A 26,494-nucleotide genomic window follows, 5' to 3' on the forward strand; every position below is an offset into this window, starting at 1 on the left:
CCCCGTGTTTTAGATTCCTCGATCCACGAATACAATCTCACAGTTCCTATCCTATTCAGCCCCGTCAGAATCTTGAATGTTTCAATGAGATCGCCTTTCATTCTTCTAAACTGCAGAGAACATAGGCCCAATGTACTCATTGTACTCTCATCATTAGAAAATCCCCTCAACCTAGGGACCAGTTTAGTGACCCTTCGCTGTACCGCCTCCAGTGCAAGTATATTCTTTCTTCCATGTGGAGACCAAAACTGCAGCCAGTATTCCAGGTGCGGTCTGACCAAACCATGTACAATTTTAGTAAGACTTCTTTATTCCTGTACTCCAATCCCCTTTCAATGAAGGCCAACATGCCATTTGCCTTCCTAATTGCTTGCTGTACCTGCATGTTAACTGTCTGTGTTCTTTGCACAAGTACACCCAAGTCTCTTTGAACATCAACACTTACAAGTTTCACACCTTGAAAAAAATATTCTGCTTTTCTATTCTCACCGCCAAAGCGAATAACTTCACACTTCCCTACATTATATTGCATCTGCAATCTTGTTGCCCGCTCACTTAACCCGTCTATATCTCTTTGCAGCCTCCCTGTATCCTCCCGACAGCTTACCTTTCCATCCATCTTTCTAGCAGCAGCAAACGTAGATACATTACCCTCTGTTCCTTCATCTATGTCATTGATATAGATTGTAAATAGCTGAGGCCCCAGAGCTTATCCTTGTGACACTCCACTATTCACTGCCTGCCAACTTGAAAATGCCTAATTCATGGCCACTCTTTGCTTCCTGTACATAAACCAATCCTCTATCCAGGCTAATATATTAACCTAAACGCAATAAGCCCTTGTCTTGCCTATTAACCTTTTATTTGAATATTGAACTGCGGGGTCCCAGTGTGGGGATACTGCGGCCGTTATGGAGTTTGGGCTTTTCGCTTTCTGGGCTCCTCTGGTATTGTTGTTTGATTATTATATTTGTGTTTATTACTGCGACTTTCTGCACATTCCACTATTGATAGAACTGACGTACATTCATCTACCTCTAGTTCTATTAGCCTCTCTGTCTATCTATCTGCCTGTATTATTATATTTCCAACTATCCCACTCTTCCCCTGTTAGTCAATCAATTCATCTTCGGCTGCTTCCTTTGTCTCCGGACCAAGGTTTCCTTAAAATGAGAAGCATATTATCTCTTCTATCTATCTATCTATCTATCTATCTATCTATCTATCTATCTATCGATCTCTCTGTCTATTATCTATTCGACGTTCTGCATCCACGGTTAACCAGGAATATTTTTTGCGGGAGTGAGTTATGGTGACTCTGTCAGACAGTGGCCAACAGAAGCCCAATATTTGGAAGGAGTTTCGATGAGCATTAATTGTATCTATTCAAACTCCAATGTGAGCTATTCTGTGCAGCTTTATCGTCAGAGCCAGAACATGGCTTCCACTTTCGGAATTCAGGCATATCCCGATGGAATGTACGAAGTTAACGGTCATTCTGGAAACGTTCGCAATTCGAGCTTTTCTCATCGTGACTGGGCTGCAGCTCGTTGACAGCGCCCTGTACTACTGTGTCTTGAACCGACACAGAAAAAGACCTCGGGATACTTCGTACAAATACCGTGTTCTGTAAGGTCTTTGGTAGGCGGTGAAGGAACCAATAGGAGGGGAAAATATACTTGCCCTTGTCCTAACCAATCTGTCTGCCGCACATGCATCTGTCCATGACAATATTTGTACGAGTGACCACCGCACAGTCCTTGTGGAGACAAAGTCCCGTCTTCATCATGAGGATACCCTCCATCGTTGTGTGGCACGACCACCGTGTTAAATGAGATAGATTTCGAACAGACATAGCAATGCAAAACTGAGCATCCATGAGGCGCTGTGGGCCATCAGCAGCAGCAAAACTTTACAACTGCAATCTGTAACCTCATGGCCCAGCATATTCCCCACTCTATCATTGTGAATCATCAGCGAACATCCCCACTTCTGATCTTATGATTGAAGGAAAGCCAGGGAACCAACCCTGGCTCAATGAAGAGTGCAGAAGGGCAAGCCAGAAGCAGCACCAGGCATACCTCAAAATGAGGTGTCAACCTGCTGAAGCTGCAACACAGGACTACTTGCTTGCCAAACAGCGTAAGCAGCATGCGATAGACAGAGCTAAACGATCCCATAACCAACGGATATGATCTAAGCTCTGCAGTCCTGCCACATCCAGCCATGAATGGTGGTGGACAATTAAACAACGAACCGAAAGAGGTGGCCACAAATATCCCCATCCTCAATGATGGGGGAGCACAGCACATCAGTGCAAAAGATAAGGCCAAATCAGTTGCAATAATCTTCAGCCAGAAATGCAGAGTGGATGATCCATCTCAGCCTCCTCCTGAAGTCCCCAGCATCACAGATGCCAGACCGAAGGCACTGGATACTGCAAAGTGTATGGGACCTGACAACGTCCCAGCAATTGTACTGACGACCTGTGCTCCAGAACTTGCTGCGCCCCAAGCCAAGCTGTTCCAGTACAACTACAACACTGGCATCTGCCCGGCAATGTGGAAAATTGCCCAGGCATGTCTGGTACTCTAAAAGCAGGACAAATCCAATCCAGCCAATTACATGCGCCAAACCACCCCCCGCCCCCACCCCACCTCCCCACAAGTCCACGTTCAATCATCAGTAAAGTGATGAAAGGTGCCGTCGAAAGTGCTATCGTGCAGCATTTACTTAGCAATAACCTGCTCAGTGACGCTACGTTTGGGTTCCGCCAGGGCCACTCAGGGGCCGACCTCTTTACAGCCTTGGTTCAAGCATAGAAAAAAGAGCTGAACGCAAGAGGTGAGGCGAGAGTGACTGCCCTTTACATCAAGGCAACATTTGACCGAGAATGACAGCAAGGAACCCGAGCAAAACTGAGGTCAATGGGAAACAGGGGAAAACTCTCCACTGGTTGGAGTCGTACCTAGCGCAAAGGAAGATGGTTGTCGTTGTTGGAGGTCAATCATCTCAGCTCCAGGACATCACTGCAGGCGTTCCTCAGGGTAATGTCCTAGGCCCCACCATTTTCAGCTGCTTCATCAATGACCTTCCTTCAATCATAAGGTCGGAAGTGGGGATGTTTGCTGATGATTGCACAATGTCCAGCACCATTCATGACTCCTCAGATACTGAAGCAGTCCGTGTAGAAATGCAGCAAGATCTGGACAATATCCAGGCTCGGGCTGATAAGCAGCAAATAACATTCGTGCCACACAAGTACCAGGCAATGACCATCTCCAACAAGAGAGAATCTAACCATCTCCCCTTGACATTCAATGGCGTTACCATCGCTGAATCCCCCACTGTCAACATCCTGAGGGTCACCATTGACCAGAAACTGAACTGGAGTAGCCATATAAGAGCTACAAGAGCAGGTCAGATGCGAGGAATCCTGCGGCAAGTAACTCACCTCTTGACACTCCAAAGCCTGTCCACTATCTACAAGGCACAAATCAGGAGTGTGATAGAATACTCTCCACTAGCCAGGATGGGTGCAGCTCCAACAATACTCAAGAAGCTCGACACCATCCAAGACAAAGCAGCCCGCTTGATTGTCACCACATCCACAAACATTCACTCCCTCCACCGCCGCACACAGTGGCAGCAGTGTGTACCACCTACAGGATGCACTGCAGCAGCGCACCAAGGCTCCTTCGACAGCACTTTCCAAACCCGCGGCCTCTACCAAATAGAAAGACAAGAGCAGCAAATGGTTGGGAACAACACCACCTGCAAGTTCCCCTCCAAGCCACACACCATCCCGATTTGGAACTATATCACCATTCCTTTCCTATCGCTGGGGGAAATCCTGGAACTGCCTGCCTAACAGCACTGTGGGTGTCCCTACCCCACATGGACTGCAGCGGTTCAAGAAGGCTACTCACCACCACCTTCTCAAGGGCAATTAGCGACGCCCACATCCCATCAATGAAATAAAAAGCACATTCATCTGCTTTATTTGTATACTTACTTGCGTGTGATACGAAGAATAATCTGGAGATTACTACTTCTGAGCTCTGGCATGCTAATTTCCTCCCTATCTCCCTAAATTCTGATGAAAGAGACCACATCCCCCTTTCTGCCGATGTCATTGATACCAATATGGACCACGACTGCTGGCTGTTTATGATCTCCCCATCAGGGTGCGCTGCAGACATTCGGTCACATGTTTGACCCTGGCACCAGGAAGGCAACACACCATCCTGGATTCACATCTGCATCCACAGAACGCTGTTTATTCCCCTAACGATCGAATCTCCTACCCATGTTGCTCTTGCAGTCTTCTTTTCGCCCTCTGCGCAGCTGAGCCAAGCGTGGTGCCATGGACGTGGATCTGGCTGCACTTCCCAGATGAACCAAAACTTTTATTAGTATTCAGAACTGAATACTGATTGGAGAGTGAGATGCACTTGGGTTGCAGACACTTCTGCGCCGTCTTTTGCTGGGCTCCCACGTCATTGAGGATGAGGGTGATTTTGGAACCTATTTCTCCTGTCAGCTGTTTAATTGTCCAACATCGTTCATGACTATATGTGGCAGGACTGTGGAGCTTTAATCTGATCCATTGGTTGTGGGACTACTTCGCTCTGTGTATCACATGCTGCTTCCACTGTTTAGCATGTATGTAGTTCTGTGTTGTCGCCTCCTCAGATTGACACCGCATTTTTAAGTCTATGGAGACTAAAAATCCGGGCAGCTCCTGGCTGGAAGGAAGTTGGGTTTATACTCACTCTTGTAATGACTGGACCATTGAGGGCAGTGGGTCCCATAATTCACAGCGGCTGAGAAAGGCCCCAATCTGTGGCACGGGCCACGTTACATTCTGAGACAACCCGCGACAAATGCGCACATCCGCAAACGGTTTAACCAAAGCTTTTTATATCCCCGCGTGGACAAACTTTCACTTTTATAGATTAAGATCGAGTGGTATTTTAATGGAAAGTGAAGTCGGTTTTCTTTTCAATCAGTTGCTCTTTTATATAAACGGCTAACATGGGCAGTATGTGACATCTCACAAACATGGCGGACGTCAGTTTGACTGGCAGTGGGTGACGTCACAATGCTTCCCCTCGTCACCGCACTGTGATTTGCTGTTTCCAACATTTATTCAGGATCAGGGGTCACGAGCCATCTCCAGCCTCCTCTCAGCACCTGTGACCCCGAACTCAGAACTGTGACCCCGAAGGGTTTCGTCTCGCCATCTTAAAGGGGGCGTCACCAGTGAGACTGGTGCCTGGAAAAAGGACAGAAAGACCAAGAGACACTGCGAGGGAAGCGAAAGCTAAATATAGCTGAGAGGGCAGGACGGCCCAGAAGGATAGTGGTGGGGGAGGAGTGTGGGGAGAGATTGGAGCAGAGAAAGAGTTCAAGCATCAACGCCACCCAGTCCCAAATATAATTCTGAGCCCTTAAGAAGGGTCGTTAATTCTTCTCTGCCTGAACCTGATTTGATATTCAACCACAGGAGACCTCGCGCCTGAACATCAGGAGTGCAGAGAAAAATGCATTCAAAAGACAATGTCGGAAGATACTGGGGTCGGAACAGAAAGCTCTGGTGATGTTCCCGTGACCGGGAGGTACCGAAAGAATCTGATGAGACAGTGACGAAGGAGGAGAGAAATTTCAGGTTGTGAAAGTGTGAGGTTCACTGACGGATCCCTGGGCTGATTTTTAGGGAGATGGTATAAGAGGGAATGGAGCAGGGAGAGAGGATCCCTGGTGTGATGTTCAGTGAGTTCAGGGAGATGGTATCAGATGGAATCGAGCAGAGAAGAGAGGAAGGTCATCAGAGAAACATGTGACAGAGGGGCAGGGGTAACAGGTATTGCAGAAAAGGTGAAGGCAGAAAGTTGGCGTGTGCATAACAGAAAAGTGGTGAGTGTATGTGAGACAGATTAGCTGGAGTGTGCGGGTTGTGTGAAGAACAGAAAATGTGAAGACAGAGTCTCTGTATCTGATAGACCTCAGTCTCCTGGAATCATTCCTACAATTTGTGCTCTCTTTTGTGTCAGATGTGTCCCAGGCTCTGGGAATCATCCCAGGGATTGTGCTCCCCTGTTTGTCAGATCGGCTTCAGGCTTTGGAAATTATTCCCAGGAATTGTCCTCCCCTGTTTGTCACATAGTCTTTGGGCATTGGAAATCATTACCCGGGGTCGTCCTCTCTGGTTCATTAGATAGGCCCAAGGTTCTGGCATCATTCTTAGAATTTGTGCTCCTTGTCGTATCAGATAGACCCCGGCTCTTGAAATAATTCCCAGCATTTGTGTTCGATGGTATATTGTGTCAGATACGCACCAGTCTCCAGAAATCATGCCAGGGTTTGTGCTCTCTCATGTGTTATATTTCTAACCTGTGCAGTACCTGTCCTGAGAATGTTTAAAGGAACAGTGCAGAGAGAGCTCCCCTGTGTAACTAACCTGTGCCGTGCCTGCCCTGGGAGTGTTTGATGGGACAGTGGGGACGGAGATTTACTCTGTTTCTAACCGGTGCTTTGCCTGTCCTGGGAGTGTTTTATGAGAGAGTGCAAAGCGAGCTTTATTCTCTATCAAACCTGTACCGTGCCTGTCCTGGAAAGGTTTGATGGGACAGTATTCCTCCATGTATCAGAGTGCGATGGAGCAGAGCGCTGCTCTTCAATATAACCTGGCACATGACTGTGGCAGACCATAAGATGGGAGAATTCAGTGAGTTGCTCCTGGTCACTGTCCGGTCATTCAGCCACTGGGATTGGCAAGATACGGCAGAACGAAAGGTGTCTTTACTCTGAAGGGACTCTGGTTGGCACTGCAGCTCCTTCACCGAAGAGCCTTGGGATTAAACGCAACCCGGACAGGACTGTGGCAAAATAGCTGTCAGGAAAGTGAGGAAACGTGTAATCGGGAAAAGGGAGCGGTGGTAGAGGGTCATTAGGGCAAGGAATTCAGTCAAGTCCAAGTTAGTCCATGTGTTACTCAATATTTATTAACAATTTTAAAAAAGAACATTTTACAGAGAGGATTTAAAGAAAGGTCCAAAATGAATATAACAACTTTACGTCACATTGAGTACAGAACACATACGATCTGAGCTGCCAGCTCTCTGTAAAACTGTAACAGAGCAGAGAGAGAAAACGGAGCTCAACATAAAAAGGGACCACTTGTGAATAAGGAATAGTTACTTATTTACACATGAAATTCAAACGAAGGTGAAACTCGAAGACGCATTTACATTAGAGCCACGATTATCCCACATATTTTAAAGAGGAAAACGGGAATACTATTTATGATTCTCTCAGCTACAGATTCAGAACTATAAATTGAAGGCATTTTACTGTTGGTGTTTTTCTGTTATGCAGAGATGTTTAAAAAACGAGGAAAATCCAGGGTGGCATAAATTCACTCGATCACTTGACCTGTAAAAGAGGGATAAAGGAGTGAAGCAGAGATTTCGTGGTTCGGGACATTCATCTCAAGGTTAAATTTATGAAACTTTTAGAGATTTGTGGAACAACTTCAGTTAAATTGAAGTGTGAGTGGATTGAATATTCTCACCTTCACCAGAGTGACGGCAGCACTGTAGAAAATGCTCAGGAAGAACAGGATGATGAATGTGGAAGCGGTTGTCCAGATGTTGCCGCTCTCTTCCTCATTGTCTTCAATCCAGATGTGGTCTGAGGAATCTACGCGGATATAGAGGAGGAAATATATTCAAATAGTTTATTAATCCAGCATATATTTTGCATTCGAATGTCTCTTCCTTCAGCTATTATTGGTTTTCTAATTTAATTTTCAATGTGTGGCTATTAGGTTAATCATGCTCAGTAATCTATTTCTGTTACCAACTCCACAATCATTCTTCCTTTATCATCGTCCTCCAGGCCTTATTGGAAAATGTGTCAGTTTTTTCTTCAGTGTCAGGCGCTTTTTTATTTTAGATGCAGTTGCGGTTTTTCTTAAGGGATTATTATGGTGAAATATGAGATATCGAGGGAGGTTTACTGATCGATAACAATTATTTTGAAGATGGGTTCGGATATCTACTTATTTGGAGATTGTCAATTGTGCTGAGTAAGAGCTCGGATGCGAGTTCCAATCTTATTTGTATGTGATGAATGTCGCTTGAAAATCATTTACATTCCTCAGTTTCTAAGTGAGAATTTTGCTTCGTTATCTTTTTAGGTCCACCGTGCATTCGGGAAGTTGTTGGAGATGGTGTCCATTCAATCAGTGCATTTGAATTCTACTTTCGTCAACAGCCTGGCGATTTTGTCTGCGCATTTAGTGTTTGTGCAAATGTGTACGAGTATCTTCCTTTGCATCACTCTCTGTTTCCATGTGTACGTGTGTGTGTGTGAGTGTTAATGTGTGGGAACAATGTAGTTCTTTGGGTGCCCATGTGTGTGTCAATGCGCGTGTTTATATGTTAATGCCTATGTGTATGTGTCCATGTATGTTAGTGTGTTAATGTGCCAATGTGCATTGATTTGTGTAATCAAGTAGCCGTCTGTGTGTGTATGGTGTGTGTGTATGTGTGTGTTTGTGGTGTGTATATGTGTGTGTGTAAGTCTATGTGAGTTGTGTTTCTTTATCCGTCTTTGTTTATGAGCGGTTGATGTTTATTTATGTCGGTGTCTGTGTCCCTATGCGTGTGTTAATATCTGTGTTTCTGTGTTGATGGATGTGTTTATGTTTCCCTGTGTTTCAATGTGTGTTTATATGTCCATGTGTGTGTGCTAATGTGTTATTTATGCCTGCTTGTGTCCCCATGAGTGTGCTAATGTATGTTTTTGTTGATGTCTACGTTTATGTATTAATGCATATATTAATGTGTGTTTATGTGTGCATGTGTGCTAATGTATGTGCTGATGTGCGCGCTTGTGTATCCATGTTAATATTGGTGTCTATTTGTTTGTGAGTGAGTGTGTTAATGTGTTAGTGTGTCTGTTTATCTGTGTGCACATGTACGCGAGTCTGTTAATATGCGAGTGTATGTGTCCATGTATGTGTTAATGTGTGTGATAGTGTGTGCTTTGATGTCTAGGTTTCTGCTTTCGTGAGACTGCACTAACGTGTGCATTTATGTTCGTGTTTGCGTATGTGACTGTGGGAATCTTTCTTTCAGCGTTTGGGTTTGTTTGTGGATGTAGATGCATATGTGTGTTTGTACATGTGCGTGTGTTTATGTGTGTGTTTATGTCCGTGTGCCTGTACATTTTTATTATTAAACGAAGTTTCAGAGAGTACAAATAACCGCGTCTAGCCCTGACGGTGTGCACTGTAGAGAATATTCTTTATCGTTCTGTGCGTAAATCTATTCTGTGCGAGATGCAATATGACATCAGCTGGATGAATGCAACAATGAAAATGATGGGCCTCGGCACAACAGGAATAGTGGATGATTAAATCACCAGTTAGATTTAGACTATTGGAATTTAATCTGTCAGGGAACGTGGCCAACAGGAAAATGTTTTAAGATATCATGTTGCATAAAGATATATTTTGCAATATGTTTCCCACGTGGAATGTTTAAACCTTCGTACAGTGAACTGGAAGCCGACTTTGAACTGATGGCAATTGAATCCGATCATGAAGAGCAGTTGGCTTCCAATCTCTCTGCAGGGGTAGTGGGAGTATAGTGGGTTAACAAATGCCTTTACTCCTTTCTCTGTCGAGGAATTGGTGAGGGGTGGGGGCCTATTACAGTAGGTCCACAATTGCCTTCCTTCTCTATTGGTGAAGTGGAGTAACAGTGGATTAACAATTACCCTTTCCCCCTCTCTGTTTCGGATGTGGATCTACAGTAGATTAATAAATTGTACTTTCCCCTCTTTCTGATGGAGAATTGTGAGTGCAGATCGTACTTGTGTGTGGCCTTCGGTTCAGTTCCCAGAGCATGTGATGCTGAAACTGCAAACTGACCTCAATACCGAAGGGGTGGACAACACGAGAAGCAGGAACACCGATATCTAAATGCACTTCGTTTGTTCGTTAGAAAAGGGAAATTTTCAGATATCCCCAGACAAGGCAGGAGGAAAGCTAAGTTGCTGGTGTTACCTTCCGGAATCCTGTAATGAATCAGTTTTCCTCTGTCGCTAACCTGTGATATCTGAGTTGGGAGCACTGAATGCACAAGACTTGGGCCCGAGACCTGCAAATATCCCACTTTAGATGAATAGATCTACCCTGAGAAAATGTGGGAAGCAGAATTAATTGAGCGCTTGTGTATTTGAATCGTGATTGGAGGAAAATGTCTTTATTGATTTTTATTTAAGAATTAAAATGCAATCGAGAGATTCTCATTGACATGAATTGACAGTGTCCAACAGTGCAAGGGAAATGTTCACAAAACTCGGTTTACCGCTGGATTTATTAACTGTTCTGTTGATGATCTTCAAGGGGATCGCTTCATGTCCCACCACACAGGAGTAAGAAGCGCCGCTGGCCCACTCCTCCGCTGCAATGGATAACAGGCTGTAGATGAAGTAGGAGCTATTGTCGTTCTCTGCCATCACCTCGGTGTTCTTGTAGTTGCCGGGATTCACCGACTTGTCATTGACGGTCCACTTGACGAAGATCTCTCGGGGGGAGAAACCTCTCACTAAGCAGGTGAGGGAGAGGAACCTCTGAGCGGAGACATCGTCTGCCGGGGGCAGGAGGACAGATACGGACGGTTCCCGCAGATCTTTATCTGCAGAAAAATTAAAATAGATGTCAATAAACTGGATAATTCCACAGACAATTAAACCGTTGGTTAGATGTGAGAGGAATGTGATTTGTGCTGAATTTTAAAGGTTTTCCTTTTCCCCTCTGCGGTCTGTCCTGTTTTCCAGCCCGGAGCAGAGGCGGATGCAATCCCCTTCGCAGAGAACTTAAAGGATTAGACTGGAAAATTACATAGAAGTAAAAAGCACAGGAACAGGCCATTCAACCCAGCTAGCCTGTGCTGGTGTTTATGCCGCCCACGAACCTCCTCCCACCTCACTTCATCTCTTTCTATTCCTTTCTCCCTCATCTACTTATCTAGCTTCCCCTTAAATGCATCCCTCTGGTTCCAGAGCGTTTCGTTTGCGGAATTACAATTAAATTATCAGAATAATCCATGAGAACACTTAATAGGACGAATTGTTCCTTGGTACAAACACCGGAAATAAGCACAACCTCTCACTTATTGTTTCAATCTCACCGCTCACTTTTTTCCTTGTGGATGAAATCTCTGAGAGGAGTCGGCAGATCCTGATGGCTCACCACACAGTAGAAATCAACCCCACTCAGCCAGGATTGTGCCGAGATGTCTACGGTGCTGATCACACTGTCGGAATCCTCTCCGGGTTGCACGGCAATCTCAGATTTCAAAGGCTTCTGTTCTTGTGTCCAGGACACGTTGACACCATAAGGAGCATTAGACACGACGCAGGTTAAGGTCACCGTCGCCTCCAGTAAGACCTGTTCTATTGATGGTGGCAGTAGTATAATTACTGGATCATTGCAGGAACAAGGAACTGCAAAACAGAAATGGCAATAAAACAAAGATTCATCTTCAGAATCAGACACCAATATTCAGCCTTCACTGTCTCTAGGAGAATAAATCAACTTCGAGACATCGACCTCAGGCTGTTGCTTTATTAATATCGTTTATTGGAAGGACAACAACCTGAAAAAGCTTCCGGGAGATTCTATAACATATACTGTGTACTTGCACCCTAAAAAGCCTATGGGCTTTGAAGCAAGTACCCAGAGTAAAAATTGAATAATTGCGGGAGAAATTGTGTTGTGCACTGAATAATGTTCTTCCCGAAATCCCTTCGGAGCAAGCTCGAAGGGCCGTATGGCCTACTCCTGTTCCTAATTCGGATGTTCGTTTGTTAGTATTTCCGCCCGTCTATCAGTCCTTGCACCGGATCACATCTCCTCTAAATATAATGGCTCTGACACCCACGAGCTCTTTATCTAATTCACACTGGCTCATAACGAGAGTCAAATGAAATCCCGAATTTTAGGCCCAACAGGAAACAAACTTAATTTTCTGGCACCTTGTCACGGTATTTGGGGAGAGGAAAATATTTAGATTTTAGATTTAGAGATACAGCACTGAAACAGGCCCTTCGGCCCACCAAGTCTGTGCCGACCATTAACCACCCATTTATACTAATCCTACACTAATCCCATATTCCTGCCATTTCCTCACCTGTCCCTATATTCCCCTCCCACCTACCTATACTAGGGGCAATTTATAATAGCCAATTTACCTATCAACCTGCAAGTCTTTTGGCTTGTGGGAGGAAACCGGAGCACCCGGAGAAAACCCACGCAGACACAGTGAGAACTTGCAAACTCCACACAGGCAGTACCCAGAATTGAACCCGGGTCGCTGGAGTTGTGAGGCTGCGGTGCTAACCACTGCATATGAAGGAACCAATCGGAGGAGGGGTGAAAAACCGGGAAAATGCACTTCTGAGGAATCGCTTTGAGGTGCAGAATAACTTACAATAACGGTATGAGGCAGTTTTCTTATATCTGTCATGAGTCAGAACGCCTCATATGTCAGTCTGCAGTCAGAAGGCGATCTGACAAGAGGGCAATAATAGAAACATAGGAAAAAGCGTAGGTCATTCAGCCCCTCCAGCCTGTTCTGCCATTCAAATAGGCAATGGCTGACCTGCATCTTAATCCCGTCTGCCCATTTGCGATCCTTAATAGTCTTGCTTTGCATAAATCTATCAATCTCAACATTAAAATTTCCAATTGATGCCAAACTTCAAGAGCGAGTTGAGGGAGAGAATACCAGATCACCGATACCCACTACATAAATGTTAGCTTCCTGATATCATCCCTGAATAACCTTGGTCTAATTTGAAAGTTATGCCCCCTTGCTCTCGAGTCCCTCACCAGAGGAAATATTTTTCTCCATCGACTCCATCAATTGCAGTAAACATCTTAAACACCTCAATTAGATCCCCCTTCAATCCTGAAAGCAATGCCAGATTGGTCTGTGAAATCTGTCCTCTTAATTTAACCCGTTCAGCCGCGTTACAATTCAAGTCAGTTTCTGTTGCACCACTCCCACGGCCAATAGATTCCTCCTGAACTCCGGAGTTCTGAATTGAACACAGTTTTCGAAATCGATGCTCTTTCTAGCGCTTGATCCCGAGGCTGTAACCAGGAAACGTCCAGCCACTTATTGCCGCTCTGAATATAATCAGCCAACTCAAGATAAACCTGATATCAAGGCCACCTCATTCACTATGTGACAACAATGAGATGTAAGACTGAGGATTGGGAGTGTTTTAGAAAGCAGCAAAGGACAACCAAAAAGTTGATAAAAAGGGGAAAAAATAGAATTTGAGAGTAAACTAGCCATCAATATAAAAATAGTTTGGAAGATCTTTTATAAGTACATAAAAAGGAAAAGAGAAGCCAAAGTAGACGTTGGTCCCTTAGAGGCAGAGACAGGAGAAATCATCATGGGGAATGAGGAAATGGCAGAGGCATTGAACAAATATGTTGTGTCTGTCTTCACAGTAGAAGACACAAGTTCCATACCAGAAACAGGCAGTAACCTGGGGGCTAAAAAGAGTGAGAAAATTAAGGATATTGATATCAGCCGAGAAAAAGTATTGGAGAAACTTGACAGAGTAAAATCTGACAAGTTCCCAGGACCTGATGGCTTACATCCTGGGGTTCTAAAAGAGATAACTGCAGAGATAGTGGATGTGATGGCTATGACTTTCCAGAATTCCTTAGATTCAGGAATGGTCCCATCAGCTTGGATGTTATGGCAAATGTTATGCCGCTTTTCAAGAAAGGAGGTAGAGAGAAAACAAGGAACTACAAGCCAGCTAGCCTGACGTCAGTCGTTGGAAAGATGCTGGAAACTATTATTAAAGAAGTCTTGACATTACACTTGGAAAAGCATAGTATGATTAGAACAAGTCAGCGTGGTGTTACTAAAGGGAGATACTGTTTAACAAATGTATTAGAGATTTCTGAGGATGTAACTAGTAGGGCAGATAAAGGGGAACGAGTAGATGCAGTGTACCTGGACTTTCAAAAGTCATTCAGTAAGGTGCCACATAAAAGAATAATAGGCAAGGTCAGGGCACATGGTGCTGGAGGTAGTATATCAGCGCGGACAAAGGATTGGTTAGCAGACAGGAAGCAGAGAGTGGGCATAAATGAGGCATTTTTAAGTTGGAAGGCAGTGAATAGTGGGGTGCCGCAAGGATCAGTGCTGGTGTCTCAGCTATTTACACTCTATATTAATGACTTGGAAGAAAAGACAGAGAGTAATGTATCTAAGTTTGCTGATGATACAAAGTTCAGTGGAAAGGTAAGCTGTGGGGAGGATATATAGAGAGGCTGCAAAGAGATATTGACAGGTTAAGTGAGTGGGCAACAAGTTGGCAAATGGAGTATTATATGGGGAGTTCTGAAATTGTTCACTTTGGTCGTAAAAATAGAAAAGCCAAATATTTTGGAAGGAGTGAAAATGGTAAGTGTTAATGTTCCAAGAGACTTGGGGGTACTCGTACAAGGAACACACAAAGTTACCATCCAAGTGCATCCGGCTATTAGGAAGGTAAATGGCATGTTGGCCTTTTGTGCAAGGAGATTGGAGTACAGGAATAAAGAAGTCTTACCAAAATTGTACAGGGCTTTGGTGAGATCGCAAATGGAATACTGCGTGCAGTTTTGGCCTTCACATTGAAGAAAGGATGTCCTTTCACTTGAGGCAGTGCTGCGAAGATTTACTAAATTGGCCGCATTGGTTGATGGGCTTGTCCGGTGATGAGAGACTGAGTAAATTGGTCTGATATTCTCTGGCGTTTAGAAGAATGAAAGGCAATCTAATTGAGACACACGAGATTCTGAAAGGGCTTGATAGGGTAGAAGCTGAGAGATTGTTCCCATTGGTCAGGCAATCATAAACACGGGGAAACAGCCTCAGGATAAGGAGCCAATAATTCAGGACTGAGATGAGAAGAAATTATGCACTCAAAGAATTGTGAATCTTTGGAATTCTCTACCACAGAGGGTTGTGGATGCTCCATCATTGAATACATTTAAGGCTGGCACAGATAGATGTCTGGTCTCGCGGGGAATCACGGGATATGGGGAGCGGGCAGGAAAGTGGAATTGAAGCCCAGGAACAGCCATGATCGTATTGAATGGCGAAGCAGGCTCGATGGGCCACATGGTCTACTTCTGATCCTATTTCTTGTGTTCTTGTATCAAAGCAGAGGGAACCATTATTTGGTGATGCAATAACATGTTGAACTTTGAGCAAACCTAATTCAGCACTCACAGCGGAACAAAGCAAAATAAAACCTACATGATGGTAAATTATAAATTATTCTGTGATTTGTACTAATTCCAATAATTTCCTGCCTTTGATATTCATCATAGAACAGAATGATCTGGAGCTTTCTCCATTTGTGTCTCTTACCCTGAGATCCGGTGATGTTTCGGCTTTGGGTGACCGCTTGATGGGAGACCTGGCAGGTATAGACCGTGTTGGTGAACCATTCCCCAGCGGGGACTGTCAGCCGACTGGTCGCTGAGAAGTTTCCGTTCACTTCACAGGCGGGAGAGGTGACGAAGCCCGAATCCATGGATTGTCCATCCTTCAACCAACTCACGGTTATTGACTCTGGATGGAAATCGATGATTGAACACAAGACAGTTGCAAATCTGCTGCTTGTGATTTCTTCACTGGAAGTCTGGGTGAGGAGAACAGTTGGATGGACGATGTCGCCTTGACAATCTTCAAGAAAAACATGTTAGACATTTCTAGAAGAAATTAATAACTAATGCAAACTGTTCTTACATTTTAACAGATGTCAAGCAGACACTAACTGGAATCTCCAGGAATTAGAACAGTGCACAGTGCTCTAAATGTGATATAGCCGAAGCTCTACAAAAGATCATTATAGCTTTTGTGTTTTTCACAGTTTCCGCAACACTAACCTGGAATTTCCTTGATCCAGACTGACTCTCCGCGTCGAACCTCGCAGTAGATTTTGCTGCTTCCCACCTCTGACTCGGTGATGGTTAACTGGCTGCTCAGGGTGTAGGTTCCCTTCTTGTTCAGCACTGATGGGTAAGTCTTCAGTCCAGTGGTGATCGTCTCTTGATCTTTCTTCCAGGAAACGCTGGTGATTTGGGGGATGTAGTCCATCGCCAAACAGCCGTAGGCAACGGAGCCACCGGTGTTGGGTTGTTCACAGGAGCACAGACCATAAAGTGTTGGGGGAGACGGTGTCGCTGGGAAACAATGGCAGATTGAACAAGTTAGACTCTGTGATTCTTGCTTATTAAGTAACCAGACACATCGGAATTTAACTCCAGCTAGAAACTGATTCCAATATTTTCCGATTAAAACCTTCATCCGCATTTCAGCTTCATTTAGATCCATCGTTTGGTGATAATCGCCTGTCGGTCCCCTGGTTAGAAAAACACCTCTCTTTCAGGACCTGTCACATTACAAAATTAAGAGCCTTTTGAAGTCATCTCAATAAAGTACCCTCCATTGGACTGATCTGGAAGAGGAGATTCCCCACTATTTCAGCTAGTACTTATTTCGAAACCAACAGCACCTTGCCAAAAAAAAAGCACTCGGCATTTATTAATTGCAGTTTTTGGAAATTTACTCTCTGCAAATTGACTGCTGGTTTTCCCCACCCCTCCACATACCACCACCACCCACCCCCCACCCCTCCACCCCACGCCCACCCCCACCTCTCCCCACCCCCAAATAGCGGCTACTCTTAAAAAGAGGCATCGCAATGTGTGCTTATAAAACGAGTTTATAACCCGAAACTTGACTCCCAGGCAAAGTCCTTTCATTATTTCCCCATAAAAAAACCTACAACAAATCCTGGCATGTACATGACCCAGGATTATAAAATAATAGAAATGATAGCAGAGAAATAGGCCATTCGGTCCATCAAGCCTGTGAAAGATCACTCCAGCGATCCCGCTGACCTTCCAATTACTAATTTAAAGCAACATACTGCGGATGCTGGAAATCGGAAATAAAAACAAGAAATGCTGGAAATGCTCAGCAAGTCTGGCAGTATCTGTGGAGAGAGAAACCGAGTTAACGTTTCAGGTCAGTGACCCTTCAACAGTGACCTGCTGAGTATTTCCAACATTTCTTGTTTTTATTCCAATTCCTAATCTTCTTTTCTAAAGTTCCATTTTATCCAGCTATGTTGGATTCTGTTGACAGCTCTCTTTCTGATAGGACATCCCAGATCCTAACAACCCCCTGTGTAGAAAAGTAGATTCATACCCTCTTCCTTCATTCTTTTGACGCTGATTTTAAATCAGTGCCCTCTGCAGTCCAACTCACTGATCTGGGCAAATTGGTTTCGAAATTTCTGGATAAAACATTCATTATTCAAAACACCTCTACATGACTTCATTTTAATCTTCTATGTTCCCACAACAATAAAGAACTTTAACAATAAATAGTTGAAGTCTCCTTTGAAACATGGACTGAATCATTTAGTACACAGATTTCAGAGGGGAATTTTTACACAACCTAGTTTCTGGAATTAAAATTTTAGATGACTCGGCATTGACTCTAGACTATCAGTTTCCTTCTCAGTACTTGAAGATTGTGATTTGTGTTCTAGCTTTACTGAATGGATCTCTCCCGAGTTTGCTGCTCCCTCCAGCTCAATTAATAATCCGAAATAAATCCGATTCCTAAATATCGGTCATCTGGAATGATGTTCTTGAAATGGTCCATTTAATTTTCCAAAGTATCTTCCCACCCCTCGCCAGTGAGAACTGGTGTTGCTGACTGTGTTGTTACAGACACATCTTCTTGTAGCTTGCACCGACCATAATGTGAACATCAGGAGAGGTTTCTTCTATAAATATCTGATATTCACATTACTTACACATTATACATCGAGTGAATATCAGTAAGTTCCAGGCAAGGGAGGACAAAAGTTCCTGAAGTGTTATTGCTGACAACTCTCACTTCTGTTTTGTGTGGACAGTTCAAACACTTGAGGCTTATTGGTCAGATATTGAAAGCTCGCTCACCAAAAGGATGGAAAAGAGATTGTCGATGTTGGTGGCACAAAGGTTGGACAGATGGGCTCTCAAATGACATTAGAGAACATCCCACAAAAGAGAACATTCAGAAAAACAGCACTGAAACAGGCCCTTCGGCCCACCGAGTCTATGCCGACCAACAACCACCCATTTATACTAACCCTACAGTAATCCCATATTCCCTACCACCTACCTACACTAGGAGCAATTTACAATGGCCAATTTACCTATCAACCTGCAAGTTTTTTGGCTTGTGGGAGGAAACCGGAACACCCGGAGAAAACCCACAGGGAGAACTTGCAAACTCCACACAGGCAGAACCCATAATCGAACCCGGGTCCCTGGAGCTGTGAGGCTGCAGTGCTAACCACTGCGCCACTGTGCCGCCCATTTGGGGAGTAGAATTTCGAAGTTCTAGAATTATACGAAACAAATTGTGAGCAGGATAGTAACAGAGTTCAGGAGGACATAGACAGACTGGTGAAATATTCAGAGACAGAGCAGATGCAATTTAATGCGGTTAAATGTGAAGTGCTGGACTTTGAGGAACAACGGGGAAAGCTAATGCAATGTAAGTGGTACTATTTTGAAGGGGGTAGAACGGTAGAGGGGCCTGAGGTGCATATTCACAATGTTTTGAAGATGGTTAAGAAAGCAAATAGAACACTTGGTCTTGTAAAATGGATTATTGAATACAAACAAGGAAGTCATATTAAAGCTTTGCAAGTCACTGATTAGGCTGGAGTATTTTTTGCACAATTCTGGCCATCACACTTTCGGAAGAAGGTCACGGCTTTGGGGAGAGTGCAGAGGGAGTTTACCAGGATGATGTCAGGAATGAAGGAGTTCAGTTATGTAGAGAGATTATACAAGTTGAAATGTTCTCCTTCGCTGGATACTGAATAGGCATGTTCAAAATTATGGGATGTCTTGATGTAGCAGATAAGGAGAAACTGTTTCCTCTGGCAAGTGGGTCAGTGGTAAAATAAATAATTGGCAACAAAATGGAGTGTGGGCGGGGTGGTGGCTGCAGAAGGAGGTCTCTTTCCTGACAGAAGGTGATTTTCACAGAAGCATAGAACGGTTACAGCACAAAGGGAGACCATTCAACCCATCGTGTCGATGCATGCTCTCTGTAAGCGCATCTGGAATGCACAAGGCACCAGGACATGTCCTAGAAGGAGACTACATTTCATGGTTATGAGGGGGGAAATGGCTTGTAGGATTAAATTGGAGAGCTCTTTCAGAGCTAACACAGGCATGGCGGGCTGAATGGCCACATTACGTACGAGAAGATTCTGTGATCCTACCCGACTCAGTCGAGTTAGTTCTTCCAAATTCAATGGGAGGAAAGGCTTCATAAATTTGAACATCTCTGACATTTGTTTCTATTGCTTATTATAATGAAAGAGGATTTTTAAAATAAGAGGATCTGAAAGATTTAATAGAAGTGAGTCAATCAGATACCACCGGAGACTTAAAGTTTATTGTGATTGACATTGATTGCAGGCTAACTGTATCACTTCAAAAGTTACACAGAAGCTTACTTCAGTGGCTTTGTGCCCTCTGCTGTGACCCAGTCCAATAACTGCATCTCAGAGTTTATCACTGCCTGTTATCTTTTGAAAATACTTGAACGAAATACTGGTTTTAAACATGAGATTATCATGATGGTTATTTGAAGCAGGAGTCTCGACTTTTCTCCATTTAAATTGCCAAAAGGTCTTCCAGCCTCATCAGATCAGAACAGGTGCTGTTCTCTGGTATGTTACAGTCACTTCCTGAAACTGTTTGTTCTGAAAGCGCTCTCAAAATCAGACCAATTTCATTCAATAATTATCTGATGCTTAACATTTTAAAATATTATTAATTCATTAAAATTTGGCCATGAAAGAATATTAATACCAATTAATATGCGTTGTTTAATCTGGGCAATGGAACGATTTATTTTCATATATCTGGGTCAAGAACTCACAAGTTCTAAGTTAGATGCAGATTAAGGATGCTTGGAACACTGGGGAAAACACTCTCAGGTCAGGTACAGGAAAGATAAGCGATCGAGTAAAGACCCCCTTGTACGGCCCTGTCATGAGCTGTAAGGTCAGACATCGCAAGTGTTATATTCGGAGGAAAGCCGCCTCTACACTGCACTGTCGCTCTGGGTCAGGTACAGCACTAGTTTAATATTTAAAAAAATAGTTCCCTCTACGCTGTCCCATCAAATACATCCAGGACAGGTTGAACCAGGTTTAGGTACAGAGTAATTTCTCCCTCTACCCTTGCCTCATCAAACGGATCCAGGACAGTTACAGTATGCATTAAGTATGCAGTAAAGCTTCCCCGACATTGCCGAATCAAACACTCCCAAGGGAGGTACATTGCTGATTACAAACTGACCAAATATCCTTCTACAGTCTGTCTGTCGTGTCTCTGAAGTGTTATTTCTGATTGTCACAGACTGGAATACTGATCTCATTGCTGAGGCGCCTCATCAAACTTAAAGTCAAAACTTTAGGTTTCTCACAGATACAAGCTTCTTAAATAAATGGATCAAGTTGCAGGAGAACGAATCAGACTGTTTACCACCTGTAGGGAGGGCTCCTCGTCCCGACACAGTAAGCAGGCGCACAGAAACTGAACAGGCACAAACGATGCAACAATCGGGCTCTCAGCAGATAGATCAGTTCAATCTGTCAATTTCAATGAAGCTGTTTGATTCTAATTTATCAATTGTCAAATTGTGACCATTCCAAGTCTGTAAGCTCTTTGAAATTAAACTGATAGTCATTTCCAAAACTCCCTTCGACCTCCAAATGTTTCTCCCTGTCTGTTTGCAATCTTAAAAACGTGTATGAAAATTCTGAAGGAGAGAATCTATCTCCACTTGACGAGGCAAAATTTGATTAGGTTATGGTCAGCATGGCGATGTCAAATGGAATTTAACGCTGAAAAGTGTGAGGTGATACACTTTGGAAGGAATAATGTGACACGGAAGTATTCAATGAATGACCTGACACTGGGAAGTTCTGAGGAATAAAGGGACCTTGGCGTGTTTGTCTATAGAACTCTGAAGGAAGAAGGGCAGGTTAATAGGGTGGTGAAAAAGGCATATGGGACACTTGCCTTTCTCAATCGAGGCATAGATTACAAAAGCAGGGAGGACATGTTGGAGTTGTACAGAACTTTGGTCAGGCCACACTGGAGTACTGTGTGCAATTCTGGTCGCCACATTATAGGAAGGATGTGATTGCACTGGAGGGGGTGCAGAGGCGATTCACCAGGATGTTGCCTGGGATAGAACATTTAAGCTATGGAGAGAGGTTGGATCAGCTTGGGTTGTTTTCGCTGGAGCAGAGAAGACTGAGGGGTGACCTGATCGAGGTGTACAAGATTATGAGGGGCATGGACAGGGTGTGAAGGGAGCATCTGTTACCCTTAGTTGAAGGGTCCATTACAAGGGGACAGTAGTTTAAGGTGAGGGGTGGGAGGTTTAAGGGGGATCTGAGGAAGAACTTACTTTTTTACCCAGAGGATGGTGACGTTCTGGAAGGCCACTGCCTGGGTGGGTTGTCGAGGCCGGTTGCCTCACATCCTTTAAAAAGTACCTGGATGAGCATTTGGCACGTCACAACATTCAAGGCGATGGGCCACGTGCTGGCAAATGGGATTAGGTAGACAAATCAAGTGCCATTAATGCATCGGTGCAGTCTCAATGGGCCGAATGGCCTCTTCTGCACTGTATTATTCTGTGATTCTGTGAGAAAGTTTCCCTTAAAATGAGTACATCAAAACAATCCACATTCAGGAAACTTTGATGTCGGTGACAGGAACTCAGTGACAGATAAAGAATTTAGCAAATCAGGAGACATTTAATTGCAAACAGATTACCCACTGGTTTGATACAATTTCAGAACTAAATGTTACCAAAAAAGCATTGAAGCAATACACAAAGTTAATTAAAATCAGCGGTGAAACCTTATCGAGCTGAGAACAGCTGAGTAAGAAATGTGTTGTTCTCTAAATTATTTTTGGACATCATTCAAAATTCTCTCCGGCCCTTGCTATTTTGCACTCATTGGAATCCTGGGAGGTCATTTATGTTTACTGAATTAGCGCTATTATATTCTAGGTTAATATTTAGGTTACCTGATTTTACACTGTAATTTTGAGCATTAGGTAATATTAATTCAAGACCAATTTCTGTGAAATTATCGGATTTTAATTAAATTAATATGACATTTAATCAATATTAAATAATAGACGTCATATTGATCGATGAAAACATTCAGACAAATATATTACTTAATCGAATCACAGTTCAATAATTTAAAATGAAAAATAATTTCTACTTCGGCCCTGCTTTCAATCTACAAACTTGGAAACTGCGCATGTATCTGAATGTGTTGATATATCATAAACTCTGTCTAATCTCAGTGAGTATTTCACACAATGGATTTAAGAGTGGAATATTTTAAATAGTTTCAAGCCAGGCCAGGGTCACATCTCACGAACTGTTCATGGGCTGTAACATCCCCTGTTTGTGAAAGCAGGACTCTGGTGTTTAAATATTGTCATAAATCTTAACCATCTAAGAAAAAAATCAAAAACATCCGGACAGTTTGCGGTCAGGAACTGTGCTGCCTCTATTTAATCAGACAATGTTTTTATATTTTATTCTCGTAATGCACACAATCCCCGTAAATTAATTGGTAAATATATTCTGGGTTTTTTTTATTGAAAGAAGCTCCAAAATGATCACTGTAAAATTGGACGAGAATAATTCTTTCAGATCATCTGCGACATTTCAAACTTAATGAACAATTGTAGCCCAGATTATGCTGATCAATTTAATATTTCATAAGAATTAAGCATAACTCTCAGGTATAATCTGTTCTTTGTCTATAATTCTATCCTGTGTGCAGCATACCTATGGGAGACAAGATTTTGTTACTGAATTAAAAACTAACATTAACCTTTTGTAATTAATTGAATCTGCTTGAATTTCAAGGGGTTATTTGTTTGCCTCCAGCCTTACGCAGTTTGCAAGTTTCTTCAATTTAAACAAAATCATATCTGCAATTCTTTGACTGCCAGCAACTTCCTGTCTCAGGAAAATTGTTAATATTAGATTAGTGATAATTATCTCACTATCCAACAACAAGTGACATTTAAGGAAGAACATGGTTCGGGCTGCACGCAAAGAATGTAATAACCGGACAGATATATTACACTGACAAACTGCAATTTACAACTCCTATTGAAGTTATAAGTAAAGACAAGTTGTAATTCACTTGTTTTAATCAGAAATATAACAATTAATTCAAAATCGTTCATCAAACTGAACACAGCACTAGAATAAGTACACTCTTATTGAAATAATTTCAAGCATAAATTAAAATTGTCTCCAGCCCAAAAAACATTTCTGGTCACGATAATTGTGCGCATGGCACACCAGAACTGTGAAAGTCGATTAATGAATAATGAATCGATGTTAATATTAAAGCATATTTGGTTTATCTGATGAGATATTGCCGCATTAAAACTGTTTGAATTACATTAACTTTACTCTCCAATCTGCAAACCTTCTAATTATGCAGTTTGTAATTGCAGTAACATTTAACGGACTTTCACGTCACAAACCGTGGCTTAATAGTTTAACCTGTAATTATCAGTTAGATTTTTAAAATGCCATGAAATATCTTAAAATATTATTTCTCATTTCTTTCAAACAGTTTTAAACACGTAGAACGTTTCAATTCGATCAGAAAACCTGCAGCCGCTCGCTCGAGATTAAACAATGTAGAAACACCAAACTGTTTCACAAATTTTACTTATTCAAAGTAACACACTCTCTTCAGCAGATAAACACCAAATCACATCACTGAGGAACTGAATCCCGCCACAGTACATTTCATGGAGAAGCAGCTTAATTCTACAAATACTTCCAGCAGAATGAAATGTAATATTGCAAAAAAAAAATCTCAATGCAGAATCCACCAAGCCCGCCTGTACCTGACCTAACTAATTATTAAAATGATCAGATATATGAAACAGTGGTCGCAGAATTGTTAGTAGACAGAACATGTTTAATAAATTAATATGAGTCCATGGCATAATCCATTGATGTTGGCTGATATCACTGCATTATAATAACGAAGATTATATGAATTTAAATCTGACCAAAGCTGCAAGTTTGTTCTTTATGTAGCTTTTAATTACATCAAAATTTATTGTATTACATGTGAGCATTCCTGAGCAGTAGATTGATAGATGGCAATTTAATTACCACAAATATGAATCAAAATATTGTAAGACTATTTTTAACCGTTGAAGCTTTCTGCCTATACTTTTATTTCAAACATATTTAAACGCTTATTGTTTGCGCTAGACTAGAAAACCTGCAGCGACTAAATGTCAGCAAGATAAATCCTTGCAGAAATGTCGAACAGTTTAACAACAGTTCGGTATTTAAAGTAGCCCAGACACACCGTCTCATCAACAAATTAACACCAAATCACATCAAACAGTAACTGAATCCTTCAACAGCACAGCCTGTGGAGAAGCCGTTAAATTCTCTCATCCCTTTGCAGCAAAATCACATGAAACATTGCACCAAATCTCAATACGGAATCCACCGAGTCCACATTTCAGTGAACTAAGGTATCGTTAAAATAAATAGAAATAGAAATAAAAACACAAATAAAACAGTTAATGAATAAATGCATGTTTCTTACCTGCAGTCACCGTCACCATGGTCCCTTGTCCCCAGTTGCCCATGGCGTCACAGTGTTACATTCCCTGGGCTGGGTCACACAATAACCGGCTCTGCACAGAATAGAGAGAAATCCATCATTATTTTAAATATCCACACCCCAGAGACAAAATAAAATCTTGATGGTTCTTTGTAAAATTATAACTGTGTTAATAATTCTTTTCACTCTTTATAAATTTCCCTGGTGTTTTATATATCAGCAATTATTGAAATCACTAACTGATGAATGAATAATTAATCCGTTTATCCATAATAAACCGTGCTAGGAGGATAGTGCTGGACACAAATAGAACTTCACTGTATATATAGTTGGATTGTTAAAGCGAGCACTGACCCAGACTCATCAATTCGTGCTGAGGGAGTTTTTGTATTGACAGTGACTGCTGTGCCACCCTGTACCCACAGTGACACGAACCTGCACAAATACTGCACTCACTCTCTGTTCAGTACTGCCTCTCACCATTCACTTCATATAGAAATCCACTTCTGATCTAGTTCGGAATATATCCAAAAGTTTACACCACGCAGTAGGAAGTGACTCCAAGTAACTCGCTCCAGGTCTCAGTCACATTAAAACTAGTATCTTATCCAGATCTGCAATTGCCGATACTGTTAGCATTAAAAATCAGCACAGCCAAAATTACTCATCAGTACTTCGATCAGTGTCTTAGATTTGTACCATTGAATTTTCACTGTGCTAGTTGTGTAAGAGACGGTCTCTGGTCTGTTTCTGAACACTGCCGTTAATATTGTATTTCATACAATTACTGACCGTTAGATTATGATGGAAGTTGTTGAATTCCCTCTCCATGTGTTATTGCACGGGTCCAGCCCTGGTTCTTCTCATTGTGATCACTGGCACAGTAATAAATGGCGGTGTCTTCAGTCTTCAATTTCTTCATGTCCAAAGCGAAGATGTTTTTTGAAGTGTCTTTGGACGCAGTAAATCGATCTTTAATCTCTGGGGCGTAAGCATTGTTGGATGAACTATAGTAGTTAACCAGCCACTCCAGCCCCTGCCCGGGAACCTGTCGGACCCAGTGCATCCAGTTGCTGCCAAGAGTGAACCCGCTGGTTTTACAGGTCAGTCTCAGGGAGCCTCCGGGTTTCCGGGTCTCTGCCTCTGACTGAGTCAACACGACATCCGAATGGACACCTGTCAAAAACATCAAAAAACCCGAGAATTAATCCTGGTGAAATTATTCCTGACTCTGTAACATTCCAGAGAGAGACTAATACTGAGACGGTAACAGTGAGAGACTCAGACAAATAAAACTACTCACGGGATAAGAAAACCAGTAACAGACTGAGAGAAATCGCCGACCTCATCCTTCCGGCAATTCAGGGAAAATGGTTCTGGTAAGAACTCACTGAGCAACCCCACTCCCGGACTGTTGGATTGCGGTCCCAGTGACCGGCATTTAAATACCCGGCAGAAGGGGGCGAGGTTACAGGCCCCGTCAATTGATTCCCTGATAGAGGCGGTTACTGGATCCACGTCCCACCTTCCACATCATCAACAGAATGGACTCATATCATTACACTGGGATATTATTAAATGTGAACTTTTTATCTGCATCCAGGGATAGTTATTTGACTGTATGGTTTTAATGCTATATTACGTGGTAGTA

At 42.8% G+C, this 26,494-nt stretch overlaps 1 long non-coding RNA gene and 1 pseudogene across 1 annotated transcript; both read right to left on the reverse strand.

The window, feature by feature from the left end:
• Nucleotides 1–6,985: 6,985 nt before the first annotated feature.
• Nucleotides 6,986–7,699, reverse strand: LOC137348991 (uncharacterized). The gene is made up of 2 exons (XR_010969190.1): nucleotides 7,577–7,699; nucleotides 6,986–7,437 (listed from the first exon to the last, which is right to left on the reverse strand). It is a non-coding gene; the product is annotated as an uncharacterized lncRNA (long non-coding RNA).
• A 2,562-nt stretch (nucleotides 7,700–10,261) lies between these two features.
• On the reverse strand, nucleotides 10,262–26,266 carry LOC137348990 (Ig heavy chain C region, secreted form-like; annotated as a pseudogene).
• Between the last annotated feature and the right edge of the window lie 228 nt (nucleotides 26,267–26,494).

The sequence above is a fragment of the Heterodontus francisci genome, chromosome 34 (genome assembly GCF_036365525.1).
Source record: "Heterodontus francisci isolate sHetFra1 chromosome 34, sHetFra1.hap1, whole genome shotgun sequence".
Lineage (NCBI taxonomy): Eukaryota > Metazoa > Chordata > Chondrichthyes > Heterodontiformes > Heterodontidae > Heterodontus > Heterodontus francisci.